At 67.8% G+C, this 15746-nt stretch overlaps 7 non-coding genes across 7 annotated transcripts; all 7 read right to left on the bottom strand.

The window, feature by feature from the left end:
• Window positions 1-1440: 1440 nt before the first annotated feature.
• Window positions 1441-1559, bottom strand: LOC141411926 (5S ribosomal RNA). Its single transcript, XR_012436766.1, has one exon. It is a non-coding gene; the product is annotated as a 5S ribosomal RNA (ribosomal RNA).
• A 2148-nt stretch (window positions 1560-3707) lies between these two features.
• LOC141411925 (5S ribosomal RNA) lies at window positions 3708-3826 on the bottom strand. Its single transcript, XR_012436765.1, has one exon. It is a non-coding gene; the product is annotated as a 5S ribosomal RNA (ribosomal RNA).
• A 2148-nt stretch (window positions 3827-5974) lies between these two features.
• LOC141411924 (5S ribosomal RNA) lies at window positions 5975-6093 on the bottom strand. Its single transcript, XR_012436764.1, has one exon. It is a non-coding gene; the product is annotated as a 5S ribosomal RNA (ribosomal RNA).
• A 2148-nt stretch (window positions 6094-8241) lies between these two features.
• On the bottom strand, window positions 8242-8360 carry LOC141411922 (5S ribosomal RNA). Its single transcript, XR_012436762.1, has one exon. It is a non-coding gene; the product is annotated as a 5S ribosomal RNA (ribosomal RNA).
• Window positions 8361-10505: 2145 nt separating this feature from the next.
• LOC141411921 (5S ribosomal RNA) lies at window positions 10506-10624 on the bottom strand. Its single transcript, XR_012436761.1, has one exon. It is a non-coding gene; the product is annotated as a 5S ribosomal RNA (ribosomal RNA).
• Window positions 10625-12771: 2147 nt separating this feature from the next.
• Window positions 12772-12890, bottom strand: LOC141411920 (5S ribosomal RNA). The gene has a single exon (XR_012436760.1). It is a non-coding gene; the product is annotated as a 5S ribosomal RNA (ribosomal RNA).
• Window positions 12891-15038: 2148 nt separating this feature from the next.
• Window positions 15039-15157, bottom strand: LOC141411919 (5S ribosomal RNA). The gene has a single exon (XR_012436759.1). It is a non-coding gene; the product is annotated as a 5S ribosomal RNA (ribosomal RNA).
• Window positions 15158-15746: the final 589 nt, after the last annotated feature.

Below are 15746 nucleotides of genomic sequence, written 5' to 3'. Positions count from 1 at the left end.
GGCCACTACACGGGGCTGAGCACTCGAGTCCTCGGGCGTCACGGGGCCCGCGGCCACGCCAAGCACGCACGACTCCCGGGTCTCGTCTGCTCCTGGGTGCCCTGGGCCTCTTCCCTGTGCCGCTGCTGGGTCTTGTGCCCCTGCTTGGCCTCCTTCAGACCCGGCCCCGTGCTACGCGGCCACGTGCTACAGGATCGTGCCAGCAGAACTGGCCCTGGCTGAGCCCCGTACCCACCCTCCTGCCATCCCTGGCCCTGCTAGCAAATGGCAGAGATCCTCTGGCCTCCGAGCCCAGACAAAAATCCTGATGCAGTTGGCCGAGGGGCCGCAAACCAAGGCTTCGCTTGTTCCCGCTCAGGCCCCAGCCATACCCTCTTGTCCTTCGGCTGCTCGTGTGTGGGGTGGGGGAGAGGAGGGTGCGTCCCCGTGCGTGCGTGCGTGGTCTGGGTGTCTCTGCGTGGTGTGTGTGTGTGTGTGTGTGTGTGTTAGATGCCGTGCCTGGTGTAGGTGGGGAAGAGCAAGCCCTCACGCACAGAGCCCCATCACACACTGGGGCCGGGCCGAGGGGGTCAATCTGCTCGGCCTGATTGCGTTGGGCATACATTGCAGAAGGTGGGTTTTCCAAGGCGGAGCAGAGGGTCCCGGCACCTGAGGTTGTCCACGGGGAGAATGTCTGTTCCACGGGGGCAAGCGGTCCCTTCCGTCGTGCCCAAGCCCATGTGACCCCGAAGGCCAGGTGGCCCCGGTCCTTGAGCTGACTGAGGAGTGCTTTGAGACCCGGAGGGTGGCACAGGCGACTGGGCGCCAGCGGCGGCCCTCCCTCCCTTTGAGCGGGACGGGGAGCTGCCGCTGGCATCTGGAGCTCTGGCGGCCTGCGCCCTCTGTCCCTGTGACCGCAGGCTCTGCCGTGGGACGCGGGATCCCACGTAGAGGTCGCGCGCTGGCTGCCCTGTCTTGGGTTGAGCGACGGAGCGCGACGTGGAGCAGCACCCGACTGAGGCTCCCTGCTTCTCTGTCCCCTGGCGTCTTGCCCTGGACCCAGTGCACCACCTTGTGGCGAGCCCAGGTGTGGCGCGTCCCGCTGTGGGGCCCGCTGGGGTGCAGGACCCACTTTCTCATGGCTTCCGCACGTCCCTCCCCGCCCGCCTGGAGGGCAGTTGGGGAGCGGTCCCCAACGTGGACTGGGACCAACCTCGCTGGTGACCCGTGTCGCGGGCGCGCGCCCCAGGAGAGTGGGGAGGGGAGAGGATTCGGGGACGTAGCTGTGAGGATTCGGTGTGCGTGGGTCTGGCGGGTGGCCCGGACGGGGTCGGGGTCGTGGTCACGGTGGGTCGTTGTGGTGGTGGTGGTGGTGGTGGTGCTGGGGGTCGTGGTGGTGGTGGGGGGGGTGGTGGCGAAGTCCCCGAAGACAAAAGGAGCAGCGAGGGAGGGAGGAGCAAAAGCCTACAGCACCCGGTATTCCCAGGCGGTCTCCCATCCAAGTACTAACCAGGCCCGACCCTGCTTAGCTTCCGAGATCAGACGAGATCGGGCGCGTTCAGGGTGGTATGGCCGTAGACGCTAGCCGCCGCCTCCGGGAGCCCCAAGAGCCTGCCGAGGGCCCCGGCGTGCGTCTCCACGCTGCTCTCCTGGCACGGCTGGGAGTCCGGGTGGGGGCTGGCAGCCCGGGGCCAGCGGCCAGAGGCCCCGCGCGCCTGCTCGGGCAGCCGGTCTCGCCCAGGTGGCCGCTGGGTGGCTTTCTTCCCGAGGTGTCCTGCTGCCAGGACGAGGGTCAAGTTTTCTCGGGGGAAAATTTCTCAGTGCTCTCGGGCGCTTGTTCTTCTGGGAATGTCCACTGCTGTGGCCAAGGCGGGGGACGCACAGCTCGGGCCAGGGCAAGCAGCCGCCCTCCTCCGTCGCCTCCTGGAGCCGTATCCTTGGGTGGGTGCGTGGCTCCCAGCGGAGGTCTCGGGGACCCTTCCGGTCCTCTTCGTCCGGAAAGCGCCATTGCCCCTCCAGCCCATCAGGAAAACGGCAGCCGCGCCCTTCGCCGACCCGCTCCGCCCTCCTCCACACTCAGGGCCTGGGGCTGCGGGGCTGAATCGTGAGGCTTTCCAGCCCAGGATTTCACCTCTGGCCCCTTTCACACCCGGGATCTTGGGAAGAAGAAACAAAACCAAACACAGCCAAAGCCATCTCCTCCGACCCGGGGCCCCTCCACATCCCTTCCGATCCCGGGTTCCTGCCGGCCTCCCGGGGCGTTTCTCCCAGGCAGGCCTTCGCGGCCACTACACGGGGCTGAGCACTCGAGTCCTCGGGCGTCACGGGGCCCGCGGCCACGCCAAGCACGCACGACTCCCGGGTCTCGTCTGCTCCTGGGTGCCCTGGGCCTCTTCCCTGTGCCGCTGCTGGGTCTTGTGCCCCTGCTTGGCCTCCTTCAGACCCGGCCCCGTGCTACGCGGCCACGTGCTACAGGATCGTGCCAGCAGAACTGGCCCTGGCTGAGCCCCGTACCCACCCTCCTGCCATCCCTGGCCCTGCTAGCAAATGGCAGAGATCCTCTGGCCTCCGAGCCCAGACAAAAATCCTGATGCAGTTGGCCGAGGGGCCGCAAACCAAGGCTTCGCTTGTTCCCGCTCAGGCCCCAGCCATACCCTCTTGTCCTTCGGCTGCTCGTGTGTGGGGTGGGGGAGAGGAGGGTGCGTCCCCGTGCGTGCGTGCGTTGTCTGGGTGTCTCTGCGTGGTGTGTGTGTGTGTGTGTGTGTGTGTTAGATGCCGTGCCTGGTGTAGGTGGGGAAGAGCAAGCCCTCACGCACAGAGCCCCATCACACACTGGGGCCGGGCCGAGGGGGTCAATCTGCTCGGCCTGATTGCGTTGGGCATACATTGCAGAAGGTGGGTTTTCCAAGGCGGAGCAGAGGGTCCCGGCACCTGAGGTTGTCCACGGGGAGAATGTCTGTTCCACGGGGGCAAGCGGTCCCTTCCGTCGTGCCCAAGCCCATGTGACCCCGAAGGCCAGGTGGCCCCGGTCCTTGAGCTGACTGAGGAGTGCTTTGAGACCCGGAGGGTGGCACAGGCGACTGGGCGCCAGCGGCGGCCCTCCCTCCCTTTGAGCGGGACGGGGAGCTGCCGCTGGCATCCGGAGCTCTGGCGGCCTGCGCCCTCTGTCCCTGTGACCGCAGGCTCTGCCGTGGGAGGCGGGATCCCACGTAGAGGTCGCGCGCTGGCTGCCCTGTCTTGGGTTGAGCGACGGAGCGCGACGTGGAGCAGCACCCGACTGAGGCTCCCTGCTTCTCTGTCCCCTGGCGTCTTGCCCTGGACCCAGTGCACCACCTTGTGGCGAGCCCAGGTGTGGCGCGTCCCGCTGTGGGGCCCGCTCGGGTGCAGGACCCACTTTCTCATGGCTTCCGCACGTCCCTCCCCGCCCGCCTGGAGGGCAGTTGGGGAGCGGTCCCCAACGTGGCCTGGGACCAACCTCGCTGGTGACCCGTGTCGCGGGCGCGCGCCCCAGGAGAGTGTGGGGAGGGGAGAGGATTCGGGGACGTAGCTGTGAGGATTCGGTGTGCGTGGGTCTGGCGGGTGGCCCGGACGGGGTCGGGGTCGTGGTCACGGTGGGTCGTTGTGGTGGTGGTGGTGGTGGTGGTGGTGCTGGGGGTGGTGGTGGTGGGGGGGGGGGTGGTGGCGAAGTCCCCGAAGACAAAAGGAGCAGCGAGGGAGGGAGGAGCAAAAGCCTACAGCACCCGGTATTCCCAGGCGGTCTCCCATCCAAGTACTAACCAGGCCCGACCCTGCTTAGCTTCCGAGATCAGACGAGATCGGGCGCGTTCAGGGTGGTATGGCCGTAGACGCTAGCCGCCGCCTCCGGGAGCCCCAAGAGCCTGCCGAGGGCCCCGGCGTGCGTCTCCACGCTGCTCTCCTGGCACGGCTGGGAGTCCGGGTGGGGGCTGGCAGCCCGGGGCCAGCGGCCAGAGGCCCCGCGCGCCTGCTCGGGCAGCCGGTCTCGCCCAGGTGGCCGCTGGGTGGCTTTCTTCCCGAGGTGTCCTGCTGCCAGGACGAGGGTCAAGTTTTCTCGGGGGAAAATTTCTCAGTGCTCTCGGGCGCTTGTTCTTCTGGGAATGTCCACTGCTGTGGCCAAGGCGGGGGACGCACAGCTCGGGCCAGGGCAAGCAGCCGCCCTCCTCCGTCGCCTCCTGGAGCCGTATCCTTGGGTGGGTGCGTGGCTCCCAGCGGAGGTCTCGGGGACCCTTCCGGTCCTCTTCGTCCGGAAAGCGCCACTGCCCCTCCAGCCCATCAGGAAAACGGCAGCCGCGCCCTTCGCCGACCCGCTCCGCCCTCCTCCACACTCAGGGCCTGGGGCTGCGGGGCTGAATCGTGAGGCTTTCCAGCCCAGGACTTCACCTCTGGCCCCTTTCACACCCGGGATCTTGGGAAGAAGAAACAAAACCAAACACAGCCAAAGCCATCTCCTCCGACCCGGGGCCCCTCCACATCCCTTCCGATCCCGGGTTCCTGCCGGCCTCCCGGGGCGTTTCTCCCAGGCAGGCCTTCGCGGCCACTACACGGGGCTGAGCACTCGAGTCCTCGGGCGTCACGGGGCCCGCGGCCACGCCAAGCACGCACGACTCCCGGGTCTCGTCTGCTCCTGGGTGCCCTGGGCCTCTTCCCTGTGCCGCTGCTGGGTCTTGTGCCCCTGCTTGGCCTCCTTCAGACCCGGCCCCGTGCTACGCGGCCACGTGCTACAGGATCGTGCCAGCAGAACTGGCCCTGGCTGAGCCCCGTACCCACCCTCCTGCCATCCCTGGCCCTGCTAGCAAATGGCAGAGATCCTCTGGCCTCCGAGCCCAGACAAAAATCCTGATGCAGTTGGCCGAGGGGCCGCAAACCAAGGCTTCGCTTGTTCCCGCTCAGGCCCCAGCCATACCCTCTTGTCCTTCGGCTGCTCGTGTGTGGGGTGGGGGAGAGGAGGGTGCGTCCCCGTGCGTGCGTGCGTGGTCTGGGTGTCTCTGCGTGGTGTGTGTGTGTGTGTGTGTGTGTGTTAGATGCCGTGCCTGGTGTAGGTGGGGAAGAGCAAGCCCTCACGCACAGAGCCCCATCACACACTGGGGCCGGGCCGAGGGGGTCAATCTGCTCGGCCTGATTGCGTTGGGCATACATTGCAGAAGGTGGGTTTTCCAAGGCGGAGCAGAGGGTCCCGGCACCTGAGGTTGTCCACGGGGAGAATGTCTGTTCCACGGGGGCAAGCGGTCCCTTCCGTCGTGCCCAAGCCCATGTGACCCCGAAGGCCAGGTGGCCCCGGTCCTTGAGCTGACTGAGGAGTGCTTTGAGACCCGGAGGGTGGCACAGGCGACTGGGCGCCAGCGGCGGCCCTCCCTCCCTTTGAGCGGGACGGGGAGCTGCCGCTGGCATCCGGAGCTCTGGCGGCCTGCGCCCTCTGTCCCTGTGACCGCAGGCTCTGCCGTGGGAGGCGGGATCCCACGTAGAGGTCGCGCGCTGGCTGCCCTGTCTTGGGTTGAGCGACGGAGCGCGACGTGGAGCAGCACCCGACTGAGGCTCCCTGCTTCTCTGTCCCCTGGCGTCTTGCCCTGGACCCAGTGCACCACCTTGTGGCGAGCCCAGGTGTGGCGCGTCCCGCTGTGGGGCCCGCTGGGGTGCAGGACCCACTTTCTCATGGCTTCCGCACGTCCCTCCCCGCCCGCCTGGAGGGCAGTTGGGGAGCGGTCCCCAACGTGGCCTGGGACCAACCTCGCTGGTGACCCGTGTCGCGGGCGCGCGCCCCAGGAGAGTGTGGGGAGGGGAGAGGATTCGGGGACGTAGCTGTGAGGATTCGGTGTGCGTGGGTCTGGCGGGTGGCCCGGACGGGGTCGGGGTCGTGGTCACGGTGGGTCGTTGTGGTGGTGGTGGTGGTGGTGGTGGTGCTGGGGGTGGTGGTGGTGGTGGGGGGGGTGGTGGCGAAGTCCCCGAAGACAAAAGGAGCAGCGAGGGAGGGAGGAGCAAAAGCCTACAGCACCCGGTATTCCCAGGCGGTCTCCCATCCAAGTACTAACCAGGCCCGACCCTGCTTAGCTTCCGAGATCAGACGAGATCGGGCGCGTTCAGGGTGGTATGGCCGTAGACGCTAGCCGCCGCCTCCGGGAGCCCCAAGAGCCTGCCGAGGGCCCCGGCGTGCGTCTCCACGCTGCTCTCCTGGCACGGCTGGGAGTCCGGGTGGGGGCTGGCAGCCCGGGGCCAGCGGCCAGAGGCCCCGCGCGCCTGCTCGGGCAGCCGGTCTCGCCCAGGTGGCCGCTGGGTGGCTTTCTTCCCGAGGTGTCCTGCTGCCAGGACGAGGGTCAAGTTTTCTCGGGGGAAAATTTCTCAGTGCTCTCGGGCGCTTGTTCTTCTGGGAATGTCCACTGCTGTGGCCAAGGCGGGGGACGCACAGCTCGGGCCAGGGCAAGCAGCCGCCCTCCTCCGTCGCCTCCTGGAGCCGTATCCTTGGGTGGGTGCGTGGCTCCCAGCGGAGGTCTCGGGGACCCTTCCGGTCCTCTTCGTCCGGAAAGCGCCACTGCCCCTCCAGCCCATCAGGAAAACGGCAGCCGCGCCCTTCGCCGACCCGCTCCGCCCTCCTCCACACTCAGGGCCTGGGGCTGCGGGGCTGAATCGTGAGGCTTTCCAGCCCAGGACTTCACCTCTGGCCCCTTTCACACCCGGGATCTTGGGAAGAAGAAACAAAACCAAACACAGCCAAAGCCATCTCCTCCGACCCGGGGCCCCTCCACATCCCTTCCGATCCCGGGTTCCTGCCGGCCTCCCGGGGCGTTTCTCCCAGGCAGGCCTTCGCGGCCACTACACGGGGCTGAGCACTCGAGTCCTCGGGCGTCACGGGGCCCGCGGCCACGCCAAGCACGCACGACTCCCGGGTCTCGTCTGCTCCTGGGTGCCCTGGGCCTCTTCCCTGTGCCGCTGCTGGGTCTTGTGCCCCTGCTTGGCCTCCTTCAGACCCGGCCCCGTGCTACGCGGCCACGTGCTACAGGATCGTGCCAGCAGAACTGGCCCTGGCTGAGCCCCGTACCCACCCTCCTGCCATCCCTGGCCCTGCTAGCAAATGGCAGAGATCCTCTGGCCTCCGAGCCCAGACAAAAATCCTGATGCAGTTGGCCGAGGGGCCGCAAACCAAGGCTTCGCTTGTTCCCGCTCAGGCCCCAGCCATACCCTCTTGTCCTTCGGCTGCTCGTGTGTGGGGTGGGGGAGAGGAGGGTGCGTCCCCGTGCGTGCGTGCGTGGTCTGGGTGTCTCTGCGTGGTGTGTGTGTGTGTGTGTGTGTGTGTTAGATGCCGTGCCTGGTGTAGGTGGGGAAGAGCAAGCCCTCACGCACAGAGCCCCATCACACACTGGGGCCGGGCCGAGGGGGTCAATCTGCTCGGCCTGATTGCGTTGGGCATACATTGCAGAAGGTGGGTTTTCCAAGGCGGAGCAGAGGGTCCCGGCACCTGAGGTTGTCCACGGGGAGAATGTCTGTTCCACGGGGGCAAGCGGTCCCTTCCGTCGTGCCCAAGCCCATGTGACCCCGAAGGCCAGGTGGCCCCGGTCCTTGAGCTGACTGAGGAGTGCTTTGAGACCCGGAGGGTGGCACAGGCGACTGGGCGCCAGCGGCGGCCCTCCCTCCCTTTGAGCGGGACGGGGAGCTGCCGCTGGCATCCGGAGCTCTGGCGGCCTGCGCCCTCTGTCCCTGTGACCGCAGGCTCTGCCGTGGGAGGCGGGATCCCACGTAGAGGTCGCGCGCTGGCTGCCCTGTCTTGGGTTGAGCGACGGAGCGCGACGTGGAGCAGCACCCGACTGAGGCTCCCTGCTTCTCTGTCCCCTGGCGTCTTGCCCTGGACCCAGTGCACCACCTTGTGGCGAGCCCAGGTGTGGCGCGTCCCGCTGTGGGGCCCGCTGGGGTGCAGGACCCACTTTCTCATGGCTTCCGCACGTCCCTCCCCGCCCGCCTGGAGGGCAGTTGGGGAGCGGTCCCCAACGTGGCCTGGGACCAACCTCGCTGGTGACCCGTGTCGCGGGCGCGCGCCCCAGGAGAGTGTGGGGAGGGGAGAGGATTCGGGGACGTAGCTGTGAGGATTCGGTGTGCGTGGGTCTGGCGGGTGGCCCGGACGGGGTCGGGGTCGTGGTCACGGTGGGTCGTTGTGGTGGTGGTGGTGGTGGTGGTGGTGCTGGGGGTGGTGGTGGTGGTGGGGGGGGTGGTGGCGAAGTCCCCGAAGACAAAAGGAGCAGCGAGGGAGGGAGGAGCAAAAGCCTACAGCACCCGGTATTCCCAGGCGGTCTCCCATCCAAGTACTAACCAGGCCCGACCCTGCTTAGCTTCCGAGATCAGACGAGATCGGGCGCGTTCAGGGTGGTATGGCCGTAGACGCTAGCCGCCGCCTCCGGGAGCCCCAAGAGCCTGCCGAGGGCCCCGGCGTGCGTCTCCACGCTGCTCTCCTGGCACGGCTGGGAGTCCGGGTGGGGGCTGGCAGCCCGGGGCCAGCGGCCAGAGGCCCCGCGCGCCTGCTCGGGCAGCCGGTCTCGCCCAGGTGGCCGCTGGGTGGCTTTCTTCCCGAGGTGTCCTGCTGCCAGGACGAGGGTCAAGTTTTCTCGGGGGAAAATTTCTCAGTGCTCTCGGGCGCTTGTTCTTCTGGGAATGTCCACTGCTGTGGCCAAGGCGGGGGACGCACAGCTCGGGCCAGGGCAAGCAGCCGCCCTCCTCCGTCGCCTCCTGGAGCCGTATCCTTGGGTGGGTGCGTGGCTCCCAGCGGAGGTCTCGGGGACCCTTCCGGTCCTCTTCGTCCGGAAAGCGCCACTGCCCCTCCAGCCCATCAGGAAAACGGCAGCCGCGCCCTTCGCCGACCCGCTCCGCCCTCCTCCACACTCAGGGCCTGGGGCTGCGGGGCTGAATCGTGAGGCTTTCCAGCCCAGGACTTCACCTCTGGCCCCTTTCACACCCGGGATCTTGGGAAGAAGAAACAAAACCAAACACAGCCAAAGCCATCTCCTCCGACCCGGGGCCCCTCCACATCCCTTCCGATCCCGGGTTCCTGCCGGCCTCCCGGGGCGTTTCTCCCAGGCAGGCCTTCGCGGCCACTACACGGGGCTGAGCACTCGAGTCCTCGGGCGTCACGGGGCCCGCGGCCACGCCAAGCACGCACGACTCCCGGGTCTTGTCTGCTCCTGGGTGCCCTGGGCCTCTTCCCTGTGCCGCTGCTGGGTCTTGTGCCCCTGCTTGGCCTCCTTCAGACCCGGCCCCGTGCTACGCGGCCACGTGCTACAGGATCGTGCCAGCAGAACTGGCCCTGGCTGAGCCCCGTACCCACCCTCCTGCCATCCCTGGCCCTGCTAGCAAATGGCAGAGATCCTCTGGCCTCCGAGCCCAGACAAAAATCCTGATGCAGTTGGCCGAGGGGCCGCAAACCAAGGCTTCGCTTGTTCCCGCTCAGGCCCCAGCCATACCCTCTTGTCCTTCGGCTGCTCGTGTGTGGGGTGGGGGAGAGGAGGGTGCGTCCCCGTGCGTGCGTGCGTGGTCTGGGTGTCTCTGCGTGGTGTGTGTGTGTGTGTGTGTGTGTGTTAGATGCCGTGCCTGGTGTAGGTGGGGAAGAGCAAGCCCTCACGCACAGAGCCCCATCACACACTGGGGCCGGGCCGAGGGGGTCAATCTGCTCGGCCTGATTGCGTTGGGCATACATTGCAGAAGGTGGGTTTTCCAAGGCGGAGCAGAGGGTCCCGGCACCTGAGGTTGTCCACGGGGAGAATGTCTGTTCCACGGGGGCAAGCGGTCCCTTCCGTCGTGCCCAAGCCCATGTGACCCCGAAGGCCAGGTGGCCCCGGTCCTTGAGCTGACTGAGGAGTGCTTTGAGACCCGGAGGGTGGCACAGGCGACTGGGCGCCAGCGGCGGCCCTCCCTCCCTTTGAGCGGGACGGGGAGCTGCCGCTGGCATCCGGAGCTCTGGCGGCCTGCGCCCTCTGTCCCTGTGACCGCAGGCTCTGCCGTGGGAGGCGGGATCCCACGTAGAGGTCGCGCGCTGGCTGCCCTGTCTTGGGTTGAGCGACGGAGCGCGACGTGGAGCAGCACCCGACTGAGGCTCCCTGCTTCTCTGTCCCCTGGCGTCTTGCCCTGGACCCAGTGCACCACCTTGTGGCGAGCCCAGGTGTGGCGCGTCCCGCTGTGGGGCCCGCTGGGGTGCAGGACCCACTTTCTCATGGCTTCCGCACGTCCCTCCCCGCCCGCCTGGAGGGCAGTTGGGGAGCGGTCCCCAACGTGGCCTGGGACCAACCTCGCTGGTGACCCGTGTCGCGGGCGCGCGCCCCAGGAGAGTGTGGGGAGGGGAGAGGATTCGGGGACGTAGCTGTGAGGATTCGGTGTGCGTGGGTCTGGCGGGTGGCCCGGACGGGGTCGGGGTCGTGGTCACGGTGGGTCGTTGTGGTGGTGGTGGTGGTGGTGGTGCTGGGGGTGGTGGTGGTGGTGGGGGGGGTGGTGGCGAAGTCCCCGAAGACAAAAGGAGCAGCGAGGGAGGGAGGAGCAAAAGCCTACAGCACCCGGTATTCCCAGGCGGTCTCCCATCCAAGTACTAACCAGGCCCGACCCTGCTTAGCTTCCGAGATCAGACGAGATCGGGCGCGTTCAGGGTGGTATGGCCGTAGACGCTAGCCGCCGCCTCCGGGAGCCCCAAGAGCCTGCCGAGGGCCCCGGCGTGCGTCTCCACGCTGCTCTCCTGGCACGGCTGGGAGTCCGGGTGGGGGCTGGCAGCCCGGGGCCAGCGGCCAGAGGCCCCGCGCGCCTGCTCGGGCAGCCGGTCTCGCCCAGGTGGCCGCTGGGTGGCTTTCTTCCCGAGGTGTCCTGCTGCCAGGACGAGGGTCAAGTTTTCTCGGGGGAAAATTTCTCAGTGCTCTCGGGCGCTTGTTCTTCTGGGAATGTCCACTGCTGTGGCCAAGGCGGGGGACGCACAGCTCGGGCCAGGGCAAGCAGCCGCCCTCCTCCGTCGCCTCCTGGAGCCGTATCCTTGGGTGGGTGCGTGGCTCCCAGCGGAGGTCTCGGGGACCCTTCCGGTCCTCTTCGTCCGGAAAGCGCCACTGCCCCTCCAGCCCATCAGGAAAACGGCAGCCGCGCCCTTCGCCGACCCGCTCCGCCCTCCTCCACACTCAGGGCCTGGGGCTGCGGGGCTGAATCGTGAGGCTTTCCAGCCCAGGACTTCACCTCTGGCCCCTTTCACACCCGGGATCTTGGGAAGAAGAAACAAAACCAAACACAGCCAAAGCCATCTCCTCCGACCCGGGGCCCCTCCACATCCCTTCCGATCCCGGGTTCCTGCCGGCCTCCCGGGGCGTTTCTCCCAGGCAGGCCTTCGCGGCCACTACACGGGGCTGAGCACTCGAGTCCTCGGGCGTCACGGGGCCCGCGGCCACGCCAAGCACGCACGACTCCCGGGTCTCGTCTGCTCCTGGGTGCCCTGGGCCTCTTCCCTGTGCCGCTGCTGGGTCTTGTGCCCCTGCTTGGCCTCCTTCAGACCCGGCCCCGTGCTACGCGGCCACGTGCTACAGGATCGTGCCAGCAGAACTGGCCCTGGCTGAGCCCCGTACCCACCCTCCTGCCATCCCTGGCCCTGCTAGCAAATGGCAGAGATCCTCTGGCCTCCGAGCCCAGACAAAAATCCTGATGCAGTTGGCCGAGGGGCCGCAAACCAAGGCTTCGCTTGTTCCCGCTCAGGCCCCAGCCATACCCTCTTGTCCTTCGGCTGCTCGTGTGTGGGGTGGGGGAGAGGAGGGTGCGTCCCCGTGCGTGCGTGCGTGGTCTGGGTGTCTCTGCGTGGTGTGTGTGTGTGTGTGTGTGTGTGTGTTAGATGCCGTGCCTGGTGTAGGTGGGGAAGAGCAAGCCCTCACGCACAGAGCCCCATCACACACTGGGGCCGGGCCGAGGGGGTCAATCTGCTCGGCCTGATTGCGTTGGGCATACATTGCAGAAGGTGGGTTTTCCAAGGCGGAGCAGAGGGTCCCGGCACCTGAGGTTGTCCACGGGGAGAATGTCTGTTCCACGGGGGCAAGCGGTCCCTTCCGTCGTGCCCAAGCCCATGTGACCCCGAAGGCCAGGTGGCCCCGGTCCTTGAGCTGACTGAGGAGTGCTTTGAGACCCGGAGGGTGGCACAGGCGACTGGGTGCCAGCGGCGGCCCTCCCTCCCTTTGAGCGGGACGGGGAGCTGCCGCTGGCATCCGGAGCTCTGGCGGCCTGCGCCCTCTGTCCCTGTGACCGCAGGCTCTGCCGTGGGAGGCGGGATCCCACGTAGAGGTCGCGCGCTGGCTGCCCTGTCTTGGGTTGAGCGACGGAGCGCGACGTGGAGCAGCACCCGACTGAGGCTCCCTGCTTCTCTGTCCCCTGGCGTCTTGCCCTGGACCCAGTGCACCACCTTGTGGCGAGCCCAGGTGTGGCGCGTCCCGCTGTGGGGCCCGCTGGGGTGCAGGACCCACTTTCTCATGGCTTCCGCACGTCCCTCCCCGCCCGCCTGGAGGGCAGTTGGGGAGCGGTCCCCAACGTGGCCTGGGACCAACCTCGCTGGTGACCCGTGTCGCGGGCGCGCGCCCCAGGAGAGTGTGGGGAGGGGAGAGGATTCGGGGACGTAGCTGTGAGGATTCGGTGTGCGTGGGTCTGGCGGGTGGCCCGGACGGGGTCGGGGTCGTGGTCACGGTGGGTCGTTGTGGTGGTGGTGGTGGTGGTGGTGCTGGGGGTGGTGGTGGTGGTGGGGGGGGTGGTGGCGAAGTCCCCGAAGACAAAAGGAGCAGCGAGGGAGGGAGGAGCAAAAGCCTACAGCACCCGGTATTCCCAGGCGGTCTCCCATCCAAGTACTAACCAGGCCCGACCCTGCTTAGCTTCCGAGATCAGACGAGATCGGGCGCGTTCAGGGTGGTATGGCCGTAGACGCTAGCCGCCGCCTCCGGGAGCCCCAAGAGCCTGCCGAGGGCCCCGGCGTGCGTCTCCACGCTGCTCTCCTGGCACGGCTGGGAGTCCGGGTGGGGGCTGGCAGCCCGGGGCCAGCGGCCAGAGGCCCCGCGCGCCTGCTCGGGCAGCCGGTCTCGCCCAGGTGGCCGCTGGGTGGCTTTCTTCCCGAGGTGTCCTGCTGCCAGGACGAGGGTCAAGTTTTCTCGGGGGAAAATTTCTCAGTGCTCTCGGGCGCTTGTTCTTCTGGGAATGTCCACTGCTGTGGCCAAGGCGGGGGACGCACAGCTCGGGCCAGGGCAAGCAGCCGCCCTCCTCCGTCGCCTCCTGGAGCCGTATCCTTGGGTGGGTGCGTGGCTCCCAGCGGAGGTCTCGGGGACCCTTCCGGTCCTCTTCGTCCGGAAAGCGCCACTGCCCCTCCAGCCCATCAGGAAAACGGCAGCCGCGCCCTTCGCCGACCCGCTCCGCCCTCCTCCACACTCAGGGCCTGGGGCTGCGGGGCTGAATCGTGAGGCTTTCCAGCCCAGGACTTCACCTCTGGCCCCTTTCACACCCGGGATCTTGGGAAGAAGAAACAAAACCAAACACAGCCAAAGCCATCTCCTCCGACCCGGGGCCCCTCCACATCCCTTCCGATCCCGGGTTCCTGCCGGCCTCCCGGGGCGTTTCTCCCAGGCAGGCCTTCGCGGCCACTACACGGGGCTGAGCACTCGAGTCCTCGGGCGTCACGGGGCCCGCGGCCACGCCAAGCACGCACGACTCCCGGGTCTCGTCTGCTCCTGGGTGCCCTGGGCCTCTTCCCTGTGCCGCTGCTGGGTCTTGTGCCCCTGCTTGGCCTCCTTCAGACCCGGCCCCGTGCTACGCGGCCACGTGCTACAGGATCGTGCCAGCAGAACTGGCCCTGGCTGAGCCCCGTACCCACCCTCCTGCCATCCCTGGCCCTGCTAGCAAATGGCAGAGATCCTCTGGCCTCCGAGCCCAGACAAAAATCCTGATGCAGTTGGCCGAGGGGCCGCAAACCAAGGCTTCGCTTGTTCCCGCTCAGGCCCCAGCCATACCCTCTTGTCCTTCGGCTGCTCGTGTGTGGGGTGGGGGAGAGGAGGGTGCGTCCCCGTGCGTGCGTGCGTGGTCTGGGTGTCTCTGCGTGGTGTGTGTGTGTGTGTGTGTGTGTGTTAGATGCCGTGCCTGGTGTAGGTGGGGAAGAGCAAGCCCTCACGCACAGAGCCCCATCACACACTGGGGCCGGGCCGAGGGGGTCAATCTGCTCGGCCTGATTGCGTTGGGCATACATTGCAGAAGGTGGGTTTTCCAAGGCGGAGCAGAGGGTCCCGGCACCTGAGGTTGTCCACGGGGAGAATGTCTGTTCCACGGGGGCAAGCGGTCCCTTCCGTCGTGCCCAAGCCCATGTGACCCCGAAGGCCAGGTGGCCCCGGTCCTTGAGCTGACTGAGGAGTGCTTTGAGACCCGGAGGGTGGCACAGGCGACTGGGCGCCAGCGGCGGCCCTCCCTCCCTTTGAGCGGGACGGGGAGCTGCCGCTGGCATCCGGAGCTCTGGCGGCCTGCGCCCTCTGTCCCTGTGACCGCAGGCTCTGCCGTGGGAGGCGGGATCCCACGTAGAGGTCGCGCGCTGGCTGCCCTGTCTTGGGTTGAGCGACGGAGCGCGACGTGGAGCAGCACCCGACTGAGGCTCCCTGCTTCTCTGTCCCCTGGCGTCTTGCCCTGGACCCAGTGCACCACCTTGTGGCGAGCCCAGGTGTGGCGCGTCCCGCTGTGGGGCCCGCTGGGGTGCAGGACCCACTTTCTCATGGCTTCCGCACGTCCCTCCCCGCCCGCCTGGAGGGCAGTTGGGGAGCGGTCCCCAACGTGGCCTGGGACCAACCTCGCTGGTGACCCGTGTCGCGGGCGCGCGCCCCAGGAGAGTGTGGGGAGGGGAGAGGATTCGGGGACGTAGCTGTGAGGATTCGGTGTGCGTGGGTCTGGCGGGTGGCCCGGACGGGGTCGGGGTCGTGGTCACGGTGGGTCGTTGTGGTGGTGGTGGTGGTGGTGGTGGTGCTGGGGGTGGTGGTGGTGGTGGGGGGGGTGGTGGCGAAGTCCCCGAAGACAAAAGGAGCAGCGAGGGAGGGAGGAGCAAAAGCCTACAGCACCCGGTATTCCCAGGCGGTCTCCCATCCAAGTACTAACCAGGCCCGACCCTGCTTAGCTTCCGAGATCAGACGAGATCGGGCGCGTTCAGGGTGGTATGGCCGTAGACGCTAGCCGCCGCCTCCGGGAGCCCCAAGAGCCTGCCGAGGGCCCCGGCGTGCGTCTCCACGCTGCTCTCCTGGCACGGCTGGGAGTCCGGGTGGGGGCTGGCAGCCCGGGGCCAGCGGCCAGAGGCCCCGCGCGCCTGCTCGGGCAGCCGGTCTCGCCCAGGTGGCCGCTGGGTGGCTTTCTTCCCGAGGTGTCCTGCTGCCAGGACGAGGGTCAAGTTTTCTCGGGGGAAAATTTCTCAGTGCTCTCGGGCGCTTGTTCTTCTGGGAATGTCCACTGCTGTGGCCAAGGCGGGGGACGCACAGCTCGGGCCAGGGCAAGCAGCCGCCCTCCTCCGTCGCCTCCTGGAGCCGTATCCTTGGGTGGGTGCGTGGCTCCCAGCGGAGGTCTCGGGGACCCTTCCGGTCCTCTTCGTCCGGAAAGCGCCACTGCCCCTCCAGCCCATCAGGAAAACGGCAGCCGCGCCCTTCGCCGACCCGCTCCGCCCTCCTCCACACTCAGGGCCTGGGGCTGCGGGGCTGAATCGTGAGGCTTTCCAGCCCAGGACTTCACCTCTGGCCCCTTTCACACCCGGGATCTTGGGAAGAAGA

Source organism: Castor canadensis, chromosome 10, assembly GCF_047511655.1.
Source record: "Castor canadensis chromosome 10, mCasCan1.hap1v2, whole genome shotgun sequence".
Taxonomy (NCBI): Eukaryota; Metazoa; Chordata; class Mammalia; order Rodentia; family Castoridae; genus Castor; species Castor canadensis.
This window is presented reverse-complemented; position numbering and strand designations above follow the sequence as displayed.